Genomic DNA, 14,409 nt, shown 5'->3' on the forward strand with positions numbered 1-14,409 from the left:
TTGAAAAGTTTAATACTAGAAAAGGCAGGGACAAGAACATGGATGTTATAAGTATATCATGTATGCCATTTCTATCCCACTTTGCATTTTTGTAAATGAGTAAACAAGCTTTTGTCTCTCAAAAATAATAAAACTGTGTTCTTTGTAACAAGGCAAACCTATTCGCCATAATAACTTTGTAAGGTAAAATCATCTTCGAGATCAATTCTTAAAGACTTTATGGAGAAATGAAGTTCTCTTAGTAAGAGAATGAAAATAGTTTGTCAGTGCTTTCTTTGATGTTTTGATTTGCGTATGTTTACAAATATAAATCTAAAATATTATGGACTGAAGTAAAATATATATTGCCTAAAATAAAATATGTGTTAAAAGTAAACTGATAAATAAAACAGAAGTGATTTTTTCTGTAACTTGTTCTGCCCTATTTTCATTGCAGCACAGAATTTGGCTTCTGCACAACTGATAAAGAGTTTTGAATCTTATAGAAGATAATTCACATAGAAATTGTCTGATCATCCTGGAAATGTACATATTAGGAGCAGGACATAAACATACATGATATCCATGTAGAGTTACAGTGTAGTAATGCACATGAAATGCTTTCAATTGTCTTGTTATCACATGGGCAGATACGTTCAAGTAATAGGATTTTGGAGTATCTGTCTTGTAGCAGTGCATTAAGATTAAGATCTAATGCCTGCCTCTGAAAGATATGTAGCTTGGGGAAAGTTACATTTTGTAGATACCTGGTTAGTTCCCAGGTTCCCTTATTTATCCAATGTCTTCCATGTTGGGGTAACCTAACATTTGAAACTATATCCCTTATTCTTTGAATGAGCAGGTTTTTAGCTTGGTCATATCCTAAAGAAATTAGGAACAATTTAGAAAGCGCATATCATGCCAACTTCTGCTTTATAACCTGTTTCCAGGAAGAAGGCAAATTGTCCCGTTAAAACGAAAGGGGTCAGTGCAACTGGGGGGAAAACAGGATTTTCAGCCAATAGTTTTCTCATCCACTTCCAATCACTTATCTGGATTGCAGGCATTCTTTTCTCAAACCTGATCTGGGCATTTACTGATCTTTTAGATGCATCAAGTTATTAATATCAAAAACTGATTCACTGTTGTGCACCTTCTTTCCATAAATTTCTACTTGCACCTCATAAAGAATTTGGCCAGTGGCTTATCCCAAAAAGTTTTAATGCCACAGGTATTAGTTGCCCCAAGTATAAAAGAAGTGCTTAATAGCACCAGTAGACCTAACAGCTAGCTGCACAACTGTATGTGATCCTGGTCCAAGTTTCTAATGTAAGTTTCAGCCCTAGCTAATATATTATCAGCATTTCCAAAAATTGCAATGTTGCATTTTGAGAGAAATTTAGGTTGGTGAAATGAAGTGGAATAAATGCACATTTACTCGTAAAGAAAAAAAATACTTTAAAATACTATTTCTTTGACAAAGAATTTACAAGTTTCTGTTTCAAGATGACTCCGATGCTAAACTATATATAATTTTGAATTGTACCTCTTCACAATCACATGCATTTGTTTAGAAAATCCGAAAATAATAGTGGCAAACACTTGTGGCAGACTAATCAAAAATGTTCTATCATTTCTCAAAAATCCTACATCTCATTTATATTAGTGGAAAACTGGATGACAAGATATGGGGTGATCACATTCTGTAGTAAGGAAAGAATGCTTTTGTTATTTTTGTTGCCACGCTGACATGATTTCTAACCAAATATAATGTAAATCTTTCAAAGTAATCAGTTTTCCATTCAGCAATGTTCTTAAGTGATTGAACATACATTTTAAGCAATTTGGTTCACTAGTAATGACCGAACCTCCCAGAAGCTCAAATATGTATTTAAGCTGCCACTAGCTAGGACTACAAATGTTTGTTGGCAGTCCATCTTCTGGAAGCGTAATTTAAATTACTGCTGGGAAAAAAGAATTGGACTGGTGATTTCCACCTGGAGAGCAATATCTGAACTTCTTACCATTTCCTTTTCTAGTGTATTATCTGGTATAGTGATTAAGATCTCAATGCAAGACTATTAGGTCCAGAGTACATAACTACTTAAGGCTGCCACCAGCATTTATTATCCTTGGCACTATGTGATTACACTAGATAATGAGAGGAAGGATTTCATATGTGGACTCACCTTGATCATAGTTCACTAGTCCAAATGAAAATTTCTCAGTGACAAAAAAGACAGGTAATTCCTTTGAATAAACTGCATTCATTACATGATTCATTTTAAAATGAAGTAAAATGCTGAGCAACAATTTCTTTTTTATAAGTTGCTGCCAATATGAATAGAAATGAGAGGGAACCACATAGCTCATGTAAAATAACCAGTGTATAGAAAATGTATTATTTTATTATGTTCTCTTAACGTTCTTTAATTAGATTATTTATATTACTAAAACCAGCAGGTAACCTGCTACATAAATAATTGAACTCCTTATTATGTACATTGTAGCTGTTTATCTCCCATGTTTAAAGGGAAAATATGTTAGGGTTAACATTTGTTTGTGTTATCTTTTGAGTGTGGATTCCAAGTTAGTTTTGCATAGGAAGATGGCACAAGAAAAATTCAATTTTAATTCTAGTCTCAGTAAATTATTAACCTTGTAAAGAATTACAGCTTTACTGTTAACCCTCAGCTTACAACCATTTCTTTAGTGACCGTTCGAAGTTACAGCAGCACTGGAAAATGTTTACAACCAGTTCTTGCAATTATGGCTTTCACAGCATTCCCCCTGTTCATGTGATCAGAATTTGGGTGCTTAGCAACTGGTATATATTTATAAGGGTTGCTGCATCCTGGGGTCACACGATTGCCATTTGCAACCTTCTGAGCTGGCTTTTGACAAGCAGAGTCAATGGGAGAAGCAGGATTCACTTAACAACTCTGTGATTCATTTAACAGCTGCAGTGATTCACTTAACCATGCCAAAAAAAAGATCATAAAATCAAGTGTGACATACTTAATAACTGCCTTGCTTAGCAACCACAATTCTGGTTGTAAGTTGAGGACTATCTGTATTTATAACTTGGTACTTTGCAGTGTGAGCAGTGCATTATTATGTTCTCTCTTGAAGATGAAACCAAGACAACATATACTATGTTTCATGTACCAAGTTTTGTATAAGAGACAAGTAGAATAAATAAAGCCATTTTTCAGGAGCCAATTGAATTTTTGAGTTTCACCATTCACTTTAATTTCCATGAATGAGCACCTTTCTGCAGGTAGAATAGTTTAATGCCAAGCCTGATTCAGATATACCAGAGGTAACACAATTAAAATGATTTCTGCAAAAAAATAATAATTGTGTTTATGCCAATTATATTTAAAAAATGCCATCAACATGCCTTTTCTTTTCTTTTATGTTTATTTTTATTAATTGTTTCAAGGTACAGGCATTAATTAACAGGAAACAGTTTAATGAAATACCTGCATGTTGATACATATACAGATAATTGGCATATTGCATGAAAAGATTGTTTCCACATTATACAATTTAGGATTGTAGGAGGTCATGAAAAGTCCATAACTCTCAAATGATAAAAAGAAATCTGTTAAGAAAATTAGCATGTGAGAAATATTCCTAGACTCTTCCATCCTACTGTTTGCCATATGGTAGAATCCAGGGAGAGATTTTTATGAAATCTGAGTTTGTGACTGTATGTTGCACAGGATTGAAATTAGACAATCTTTCAAAGCCTGATTGAAAAACCAAACTCACTACATCATTTTACTAACTCACCTGGCATCATGGGGGGGAAAAAAGATAGTTGAACTTCCCCTTCTTCTGAGTATTTAAAAAACTGTCCAATGACTTTATAATTTTGGAGTTTAACTCCTTAAACAAGTAATAATTATCTTTTTCCTCTTTCCAAGTAGTTCTTAACTTTACATATTCAATCATAAAGTACTTAACATTTACATATTCAATCCAGGAAATGTATAGACTGCTCTCTGATTTCTTTTAAATAAGCAAGAAGGCCTCCCTTTTTGAAATCAGTGTATTTCAAAAATGATAAGAGGGAAATGTAGTCAGACTGCTTATAAGAGTTCAAAGTTCTGAGAAGACCAAACATTTTATGCTCTGTAGGTATTTTATTTATTTATTTATGCGCCATTTTTATTATTTTTATAAATATCTCAAGGTATCCAGCATATATAATATTCCTTCTTCCTCCTGTTTTCCTCATAATAACCGTGTCGGATGGGTTGGGCTGAAAAAGAGTGACTGACTGGCTCAAGTTCATCAGCTGGCTGGTAGAAAAATCTGCCTAAAAGATTTGGAAAAAATTCATTGTCCTTGGTGTTGGACCCTTAACATAAGAAAATCCCTCATGATTGCCGAACTTTGGTAGGAAAAGGTACTAAAAAGATTCTTCACTATGACTGCAAAATCATGTTTTCCTGGATATCTAATGTTTCACTCTGTCTCACTAATGTTTTGATTCAAGTTACCAGTGTTGTCATTTTGTTTGTTACTAAAACTTTGTTTGCTTGTTTTCTGTAATTCAGGAATAGGATCTTTTCAGTCCAGATATTTTTCTTGTTTCTGTCCAGCTTTTCAAAATTCTAAGTTTGAAATAATGCATTTTAGCACAATATAAAGAGTTATTTTATTCCCTCTGCTGATAGACAGACAGACAATTAAATAACTAGAGATAGGTAGATAAGAATGAAGATAGATAGATAGATAGATAGATAGATGATAGATAGATAGATAGATAGATAGATAGATAGATAGATAGATAGATAGATAGATAGATAGATGATAGATAGATAGATATCTTACAATCTCTTATTAATCACTGGAATTAGAAGTAATAATTTCCTAGATAGCTGGGTCTTTCTATGGTTTGTCAGACTGATTAATTAACAGTCACAGTAGGGATTTAGATAACAACAGCCTACAGAAATGGTAACAAAACAACATTTCTGTTTCATAAAAATCAAAGCATACTGGGTCATCAATCATTATGTGGCAGGAGGGAAAAAGACCAAAGTTGTGATATTTTGCTGTTTCCTGAGATATTTTGAAGTCATATTTTCTTTTCTGAAAATGGGTAGATTTCAGAAGATACAGAAATCAAAAAGTTTCATAGCAGTGGCCTGTGCAATGGCTTTTGCTTTCAGAGAAATAATGTAGGAAACTCAGATTTCCAGTCAGTGTCTCTAAAATGTTTTCTTTGGTTTAGTCATCTGAGATGTTGCCTCTTAAATCACATAAGAAGTACCTGAGAGCAGTTTTGTTCACCAAAAATCTGAAATTCTAGCCCACATGGACATTAGATAAATGTGTCTTACACCCAGAAGATAATTTAAATCCGACCCTTTCTCCTCCTGACTTTGACTGTTACTGTCTGGTGGTTGTTTAAAGAGCTTTTGACTCTCTTCAGCTCTGAGAATTCCCCCTTTTTAAGCCCCTCTAATAGTGCTGAGTGGACAAAAAATTACAAATGGGGGGAAAAGCTGACAAATGACTGCACAGTCCCTCCCTCTCCCTGCTTTCTAATGCCTCGGCAGTCAAAGCTTCTGCCAAAACATGCCTGAAAGCTAGCAAAGAAGACAAAGACACAAAGATCCCATTTGCTAAAGGAAAATAGATTTCATGTGTAAAATGCTAGTGAGAAGAATAGAAAACTGGCAAGAAGTTCATGGCTTCAGAGACAAAATACAGGAAAGAATATTTCTAGAAAGACTAAAACTGTGTGTGTCAAGCTCAACAAAATAATTGCAACGAGACAATATAGCTGGGCATAATAATTTATTAAGAAGAATGAATATAAAATACTGAATTTTGTAGAACAGAAATTAATTGTCTACCTCAAGGTATTTATGCTCTTTGCCAAGGTTTTTTTTTCAGGTATTGAAAAAAATTCAATATCCTTGCGTCAGTAAATGATGCAGATAAACCACTTATTCATATATTTGCAAAGTTTTGAATAATGTAATCTTTGAGATTCAAGCACTCAGAATGTATTAGGATTTCTGAAAGCTGGTAAAAGGAGAAACAAAGAACTGATACCCAAAATGGTAGTATGTTGGTTACTTGGGGTTTATTAGGTCTGCTTGACTTGCATTCTCTGCTCAGTTGGGTTTAGTCTGCATTTCAGCTAACATGTCAGCTGTTACAGTTGACAAGAAAAAATGATGAAAGAGGCAGGTAAGATTTTTTAAAAAAATATATTCAGAGCAGGAGTCTCCAACCCCCAGACTGCAGCCCATTACTGGGCTGTGTCCTATTTGGAAGTGAGGTGCAGGGGCGGCAGGCCAGTGCGCGCATGTGCTTCCATACCAGCCCATCACTCACATAAGTCCAGCCCGCCGCTTGTGTGCCCCGGTTCCTCCTTCCCCCAGCCAAACCGCAAAAATTGGGGCTGCTGGTTTAGAGTTAAGACCCAGTAGGTTAGGGAGAAACGATGTCATAAGATGAGACCTATTGAAATATTATGATACTTTTTAAAAAAATATGATATATTAAGTACAATATAAATTTATCTACAAGTGGAAATAATAGCATTTGAATTTATCTGAATGCTGGTTGTCTTACTATGGGATGAATTTGAAAGGTTAACTTAATTTTTCTAATGTAGAAGATACCTACTAAATCAAAAAGATGTCATATCAATAATTGATAAGAAAATGGGGTTTCATTTTTCACACTAACAAAAAATAGCGAATCCAAAATATTGGATTTTTAATTGTCTTAGAACACAGTTTTCACACCTTGGTACATCTAGCCATATTAAGTTTATAATTAAAAGCTTTACATAAAATTTTGCAGGATACATTATCCATATATCTAAATTTCATTGGTTTCAGATATTTTTCATAGAAGCAACATCAAAATCTGTTCTAATTTCATATCCCCGGTAGCCCTGAGTTTGGAGTTTATTTCAATAGAAATTAAATGTGATAAGGTTTTAGAGTGATTTCAAAGGACAAAGATGGAATATGTGTCATTTTGCCCCATGAATGGAAAATAGGAAAATGAAAGATACAAGTTCCACTTTGATGATGCTTTAAAGAAATGCACAATCATTGAGCTTGCCTGTTGTATTTGTCATATTTGTATCAATTCACTATTTCAACTCATACTGTATATTACTTCTAGCTATGATGTTATTTATTTCTTGTATAACTGTGTTCAAAGATGGAAAAAATGAATTGCTTTTCCACACATGAAATGTTGCAGAAATTTTCTTCCTATAACCATAAAACACATCTGGTATTTTATTTCCATTTGTATGTAATGTGAAAGGAGTGATGGAGAATTTTATCAGAGAGCTTTTACAGGACAGTGTTTAAAATATAATGCTTAGGAATAGAAGGAAGCTCTTGCTTGTGAAAAATTGTGAAAACGGTTCAGGTGAGAATTGGGCATAAATGCATAAAGAAATAATAATTGTAATATACTCATATGTAAATTTCATGAGTATAGATTGAGAAAATGTCCTATCTACTATATGCAGGAATTTTCATCCCTAAGTGATCTGGTCATAAAATATGATACCACATGACCACATCACTTAGTGACAACAGTTCCAGAAGTCTCCAGTTAGCAGCATTAAGCTAATCACCATGGATTGTTAAGCAAAGACTTCTATGACTGAAACTTGCAAATTCCTGCCAACTTCCCCCATTGACTTTGCTTATCTAAAGGTTAGGTTGCAAATCAAGTTTCCTTGACCGCAGGGTTGCTGGGACTAACCACAATTTCAAGGAGGAGTCCCAGGTGTCAAGATGCATGCAGAAGTGTTTTGGAGAAAGTTTTCCAATTCTTATTCTGGTTATAGAGTCACAGTATACTTGGCACACTAATCTCGCAAATTGCAGGCATTAGGATAGGGATTTGCATCAAGTTCACATGAAAGCTTCTTCATATATGGTAGGGAGCTGGAGAAATTGTGTATGAATTAGAAAGTCATTCTTGTACCTTGCTTCCCATACATTCTATTATGAAAAAAAGAATTTCTGTGGGAAAATCAATGCTAGGTTAAAGAATGAAATTATCACAAATGCTGCAATGATTTTTAGATAGTCTTGATTAAAGAGATAAGATTGTCACTTTCCTTTTGGGAGAAAAGTGCACTATAGTTGAATCACGATGTCAACCCAACAAATTATTCGCTAGCTGGAAGTATAACAAGAGAAAAAATTTAACCAACCTCTTGCCATTTCTATTTTTTTCTAGCTTTGTATGCAGCTGCCTACATCTTATAATAAGATTATCTAATTGACTTACACCAAAGTGTAAGATGTAGTACTGCAATTAGGTGTCCAGTTCATAACACATGTCTATATGGCTTGAACAAAATGTGATAAAACAAACAAGAAAAAAAGATAGAAAGATGTGTGGCTATTTTTTTAAAAAATTGCTCATTTTCCCTGCCTTATCAAGTGCCATCCTATGAAATGAAAGAAATGCTGGTAAAACTGTTCCTCCCAACACATTGGTTTTTTTTTTTATATGTACAAATAGGTTATAAATAAAAGCATCATAGGATACATCTTTTTAAGTGCAGAAATCCAAATTAAAATATCTCTAATCAGTGACTATCCAGGTTTTGCTTGAACACATCCAGAAAAGAGGAAATCACCACCATACAGAGTAATTTATTTTATTGTCAGCCTGTTCCTATTGTAAGGAAACTTTTTTCCTAACATCCAGCTGAATCTGCTTCTGTGGCTGGAATAAAGATTCCATGTGCAATGAGGAAATGAGGTCAACAACTTTATTCAATAACAATCACATGTCCCACATGAGCAGATGGTAGTATTGGGGTGATTAACGGCATTTATAAACACAGAGCACAACGGGTCAATTTCTTATTGGTCTAAAATATGTTTTTGTCTTCTATGGTTAGCATCCACATAGCAATAGAATAAATGAATCTGATATGAGAATGTTAGTCACATGGAGTAGTTAGTTATTTGCACATATTCATAACAACTATACAGAACCTTACTACATTATGGGAAATAACACTTACCTTGTCTGAAAAGAAAAAATTGACATGAAGTTCTCAGGATATTTTGGTGGATGTAACAAGAAAGGGAAGATGAATCTTTGGATATCATTGTAGGGGGCAGGTTCAGCTGATCATGGGCGTTTTAATAAAACACAAATATAAAAGCGCTGAAGGGAGGGAAGACTCATACTGTGTTTAAACAACTAACTACTGCACGTGATTAACATTCTCATTATTCAAATGATTTTAACTCAACTAAAATGCTTAATATTAAAAAGAAGACAGTATATAGATAGATAATTAATTATAGATTCTTTTAATTTGGTGGTATGGATCAAATGTGTTAACATTTATTAGGAAAAGCATTCAGGGCATGTTTCTATAAATAAAATAGCCTAAGTGGTTTACTGTGACAGTTTACTGTGACATTATATATTACTGATTTTAATTGATTGGCTTTAATCTGACATTTTATGAGCATTTGTGGACCCCATATGTCAACATTTGAAAGATGGCTGGCATGGTGTTGTAATCCAAATCCTCTTTGTACATCTGTGCAATATTGAGGTGCATCCATAAGAGGTAGCCCTGCCATCTTATACACAACCTCAAATGCAGTTGGTTGTGATATAAGAAAAGGCTCAGTAAAATATGGTACACAGGAAATACTACAGTGTAGTATTACAGTACTATGTACTGAAGGAACATATAGGAAGTTGTGGGATGAAAATGAAATGCTTACCTCTCACCTATGAAACATGGCAGGCATGGGAAAAGGATTTTTATATTGTCAGAGTTGCTTGATAGTGAGATGGGTGACTTATAACTTAAATAAATGAAATAAACACCCCTTCTACATGTGGATAGACCTTGTCATGTATTGTTGTGAGGAGGTTGGGGAGGAACATGGGCCAGTCCTAGAATTTTGGGAAAGCTCTCATGACTGCTGTGCGTCAGAGGCAGAGATGGGGCCAGGGCCGTCCAACAGTTATCAGCTTCCTTTGGAGTCGGAGATCAGTGGGGCAGAAGAACAGCTGGAGCCTGTTCCTGATGTGCGCAGGCGCAGAGCTGTCTGGAGAAGGGAACAGTTAAGGAACAAGGGTAAATCAGGACTAAAGTCACAGGTAGATAGTGAATTGCCCCTCCCATAGGGAATAAATAAGAGCGAAAGGGGAGTGGTGTTTGCAGGAGACAATTAGTTCATTTAATTAGTGTGAAGATTTGTTTATTTGAGTTTGTGACTCACAGAGACTCCTTGGACAGCTTGTGCTTGGAAGCTATCAGCCTGGCAACTGTCCAAGCCTGATAAGGTCTGTGGTTGTAATTCACCCTTGAAAGACTGTTTGCCAGGACTTTGCTGGATGTGACTGATAGGAATTCACATTAGCCAAATAAAAGGGGTTTTTGTTGGGACAAGGAGTCTGTTTCGTGATTTTGTGAAGCCTAGGTCAGAACATCTGTCCTGTCTTATGCTAAAGTTCTAGACAAGTATATTAGGACTTGAACAAAAGTCATTTCTCACATTTGCAGAATTTGCTAGAGGAAGCAATATAGTTCAACTGGTGTGGGATACCCAATTCTGCATTCTCTTCTGCTCTTTCAGTGACTCGAAGAAAACTTTCCTTATGGAAAACCTAGCTCGGCAATTTTACCCTTTGAGACAAAAAGAAAGGTGGCCCTTCCCTCCTGTTTCCTGTACAATTGCTGTTCAGATCAATACTATATTCTTACCTAATGCAGATAGTATTGTATTTGAGGAAACAGACTTTAGGGTCACAGAATTACTGATGCAGTACACTTACGCATACTCTCCAATCCATTATTGTGATAGCATCTATCATGTGAGGCAGTTTTATTTGTTCATTGGCCTAAAATTATAAAAGAATTTTCATGTTACATAGATTCAGTGGAATGTGTGCTTTTTCCCCAAACTATTTGCTATTCATGAAAGTCGGTTCCTATTTCTATGATATCACCATTCATTTTATCTAATTATATATGACCAAATCATGAGAAAATGTAGGACATAAAAAATAAAAATAAAAAGTTTTTTACACACAGACACCACACACACACACACACACACACACACATATTCAAAACTCAAATTCTCCCTTGTTTCTTTTTCCAGTTGAATTGAGAGAACCGGATGAGTAACTAAATTAACTCAAGACATCTTCTGGGGTCAGCATCTTCTGTATCTACCAAAGGAAAACAGATGAGACATGTTAGCAGAATTCCAAGGTACAGCAGCCTAATTTATTGTAATGTTACTAAAAAATATTCAAGTAATCTGTTTTTTCTGAATTGTGTCCAAATGTCACTAATACAAGCAAACTGCACTCTTGAATTAAAAACATAATAAAAATAAAATTGCTTTAAACTGCTGGAACTGTTTATCATTTGAAGCACCATGACTTTTGTCCGATATGGAATTTAACATTTTGGTTCCAGGGATGGTTTAAACAAATAATAAATTTGTTAATGTGTCAGGGCTGTGGAAATCAGTTGTCATCTGTCTGAAGATACAGAAGCACAGGAACAAAAGGAGCTTGCAGTATTAACAGTGTTTTGAAGGTATCAAAAATATTATATTTTGAAGGTATCAAAAGTTAATAAGTAATAGCATCATTAGCAAAGCTTAATTATATAATGTGGGTTTAAACCAATGTGGACAACTTTCCAATAGGCAAGAGCTATTTTTTTTTAAATGGTTTTCTGAGCACCTGTGCAAAGCAGTCATATCACCAAATACAAAGAGTTTTGCATTCTGCGATAGGCCCCTGTGGGTTTACTATTTATTTACTTATTTATTTTTGTGTCTTTGAGTCAGTGTTGATCCTGGACTATTACATGGAGAAGTCCCTGTAGTTCTCTTGGCAAGATTTCAGAATAGTTTGCCATTGCCTCCTTCCTAGGGCAGAGAGAAAGTGACAGGCTCAAGATCACAAAACTGTCTTTATGCTTAAGGTGGGACTGGAACTCGCAATCTCCCAGTTTCTTACTTGAATGATGCATTAACCATTACACATAACTAGCTGTCTTGGGCCATCTTGAACAGAAGCAAATTATTTTTACTTGTTTTCCTTGCATGGAACCTCTGGGGATCCTGTATAAGGAGCCTAGAACATGCACTTCATCAGTATGAGTTGCAAACTGTAATTTGTCCTTGTACATCAGAAATCTGTGAATAAATATATATGAGAGTAAAATATGAATACTGTAAGAAAACCCATATAAAATTACACATCCTTCATAAATTGCTCTCTTAACAAGCCTTATTCCTTTATCTAAAAATACCATTATGACACATATTTTACCACTTTATATTCCCAGTTTGGAATAGTTTTGTATGATTATCTTCTTCATATACAAAACACATTTACTATTACTTCTTTCCCATACCATCCTATCCTGCACAGTAGGAAATAAAGTCCAGTTGGTTTTTAAAGGCATTACTGAGTGTCCAGACAATCAGAGAATTATAGGTGAAGGAAAAATGAAAGGCAAGTATGAAAATTGTAATTAATTTATTTGTGGCAACATCAAAAGCAGCTATTAGAGGCAGACAAATTAAGCTTTCTTAGACTACTAGCAACTGAGTAGAAAACTGTGGAAAGAACAATGACGTTGTAGCCATGTATTATTTAATTAGTTCTTTTTAACTCACCCTTCACAGAAATATTTCAGAAAGAAATGTCTACAGATCGCAAGGCTTACATGGCTTTTCTCTTGATATTGTTAGATGACAGAAAAGCGATGTCTATTTGATTAGGGCAAGGGGAATTTTAAAAAGCATATTGGAAAAAGGATCTGGATTTTGCCAAGAAAACTCTATGGACATGTCTAGAAATTATCAAGAATCCAAATCAACTCAGGAAAAAAAGATTTTATTGCTGAGTTGATTGTTCTTTGGTCCTCTGGAAAGCAGAAACTGGTATGTCAAAATACCATTTTGATGTTTGGTGAGTTACTTATAAAGTTCTTCTAAGTATAAGATCCTTCCCCTCTACAAAGTATGTTTGAAGAATTTATCCTTCCATAGATTTGTCAGAGATGAGGAATGGTAGAGAACAACCATAATGCCTCATAGAAGTAATTTGCCTCTTTTCTTACTGGACCTTGGTGGATAATTGAAAGAAAAATCCTTTATTAATACAATTTGTAAAAATATTTTAAGCAGAATTTAAAACAAAGCTGAAATTCTAAATATCCTTTTACACAAGAAATTCCTTTAAAATCCATTGGATTCCACTGAAAATATGTTCAAGATGGGGCATTAATATCCTTTACATTAATCCTACAAAACCATTGTATGGGGCATAGCACTCTTCCTAAAATATACATTGTACTGTTCCTGTTTGTGATGTTACAATTAGAATTAATGCTTGAAATCTGACCAATGTTCCAAGTATTTCAAAAATATTAATTACAAACTAGGTTGAATTCATGTGGCATGGTTTTTTTTGCATATCTTGCTTCTATTAGAATATTTGCTAAAACTGACCTTATAACTTTGAGGTTATAATATTGCATTTCCCATTGTCAATCCCATTAATGACCACTGGTACAACACATTAAGTCACTGATAGTATCCTATGCAGTTCAGAGATTTATACTATAATTCTTACGTTCCTTTCTATTTCTCATTCAGACTATGCAGATATAACTCAAAAGTCCAAAAATAGATGGAGAGTATTTGGTTGCTATATCTTTACTGTCGTGGCTGGTTCATATGGTGACTAAACGAAACCATGTGATAAAAGTATTTGAAAAAAAACCTGGTGTTGAAATGTATGTTGTTATGATCAGTGCAACAACTTGCTCAGTTTTCAAGCAACCTTACTGCATATTCCTATGGAAGATCAGTATTATTATTATTATTCCCAACCTAGCAATTGCAGAAAGAATTAAATTAAGATATATCTTATGATTGCCTGGTGAATTCAAAGGCAAGGTGAGATTTGAATAGGAGAGTTTCCTTTTTAATTGTTCTCACAGATTCTCTGAAATGAGCCCATATTCAGCATAGCAATGGTACCAACAACCTTCTTTGGACCTGGTAGTAGATTATGAGGAATGTTTGACAAAGCCGAGACAATAAAATAAAAAGAAAAGCATATTTTATCAAGAGGAGAAAGAGAGGGAGGGAGGGAGGGAAGAGACAGAGAAAGAGAGAGACCCCATCATATCCCAGTTGATTCTACATTGGAGAATAAATAGCTTCTTTTATGTTGAACAATGCTCACTGCATTTGCTGACAAGCATTTGCTTTCTTTGTGCTTAATCAGCCAGGCTTCCAGATAAAAGAAGTTTGGGAAGAAGAGGGGGTGGTTTTTTTTTATCACGCAGAGAAGAGAGACAAACCACCACAGGATTTTTACCTCATTCTTTGCTTAATATGA

At 34.6% G+C, this 14,409-nt stretch overlaps 1 long non-coding RNA gene across 7 annotated transcripts in view; it reads left to right on the forward strand.

Annotated features, from left to right (window-relative positions):
* The window catches only part of LOC113414739 (uncharacterized), a 101,568-nt gene that overhangs the window by 46,550 nt on the left and 40,609 nt on the right, over window positions 1-14,409 (forward strand). For 6 of the 7 annotated variants that reach the window (XR_015748678.1, XR_015748677.1, XR_015748673.1 and 3 more), the window contains 2 exons: window positions 11,136-11,248; window positions 11,498-11,581. This is a non-coding gene — a long non-coding RNA (uncharacterized LOC113414739). The remainder of the gene's footprint in view (window positions 1-11,135; window positions 11,249-11,497; window positions 11,582-14,409) is intronic. The other variant, XR_015748676.1, reaches the window with a different exon arrangement.

The sequence above is a fragment of the Notechis scutatus genome, chromosome 3 (assembly GCF_049901735.1).
Source record: "Notechis scutatus isolate UNSWTSFEM ecotype Mainland chromosome 3, rNotScu1.2, whole genome shotgun sequence".
NCBI lineage: Eukaryota > Metazoa > Chordata > Lepidosauria > Squamata > Elapidae > Notechis > Notechis scutatus.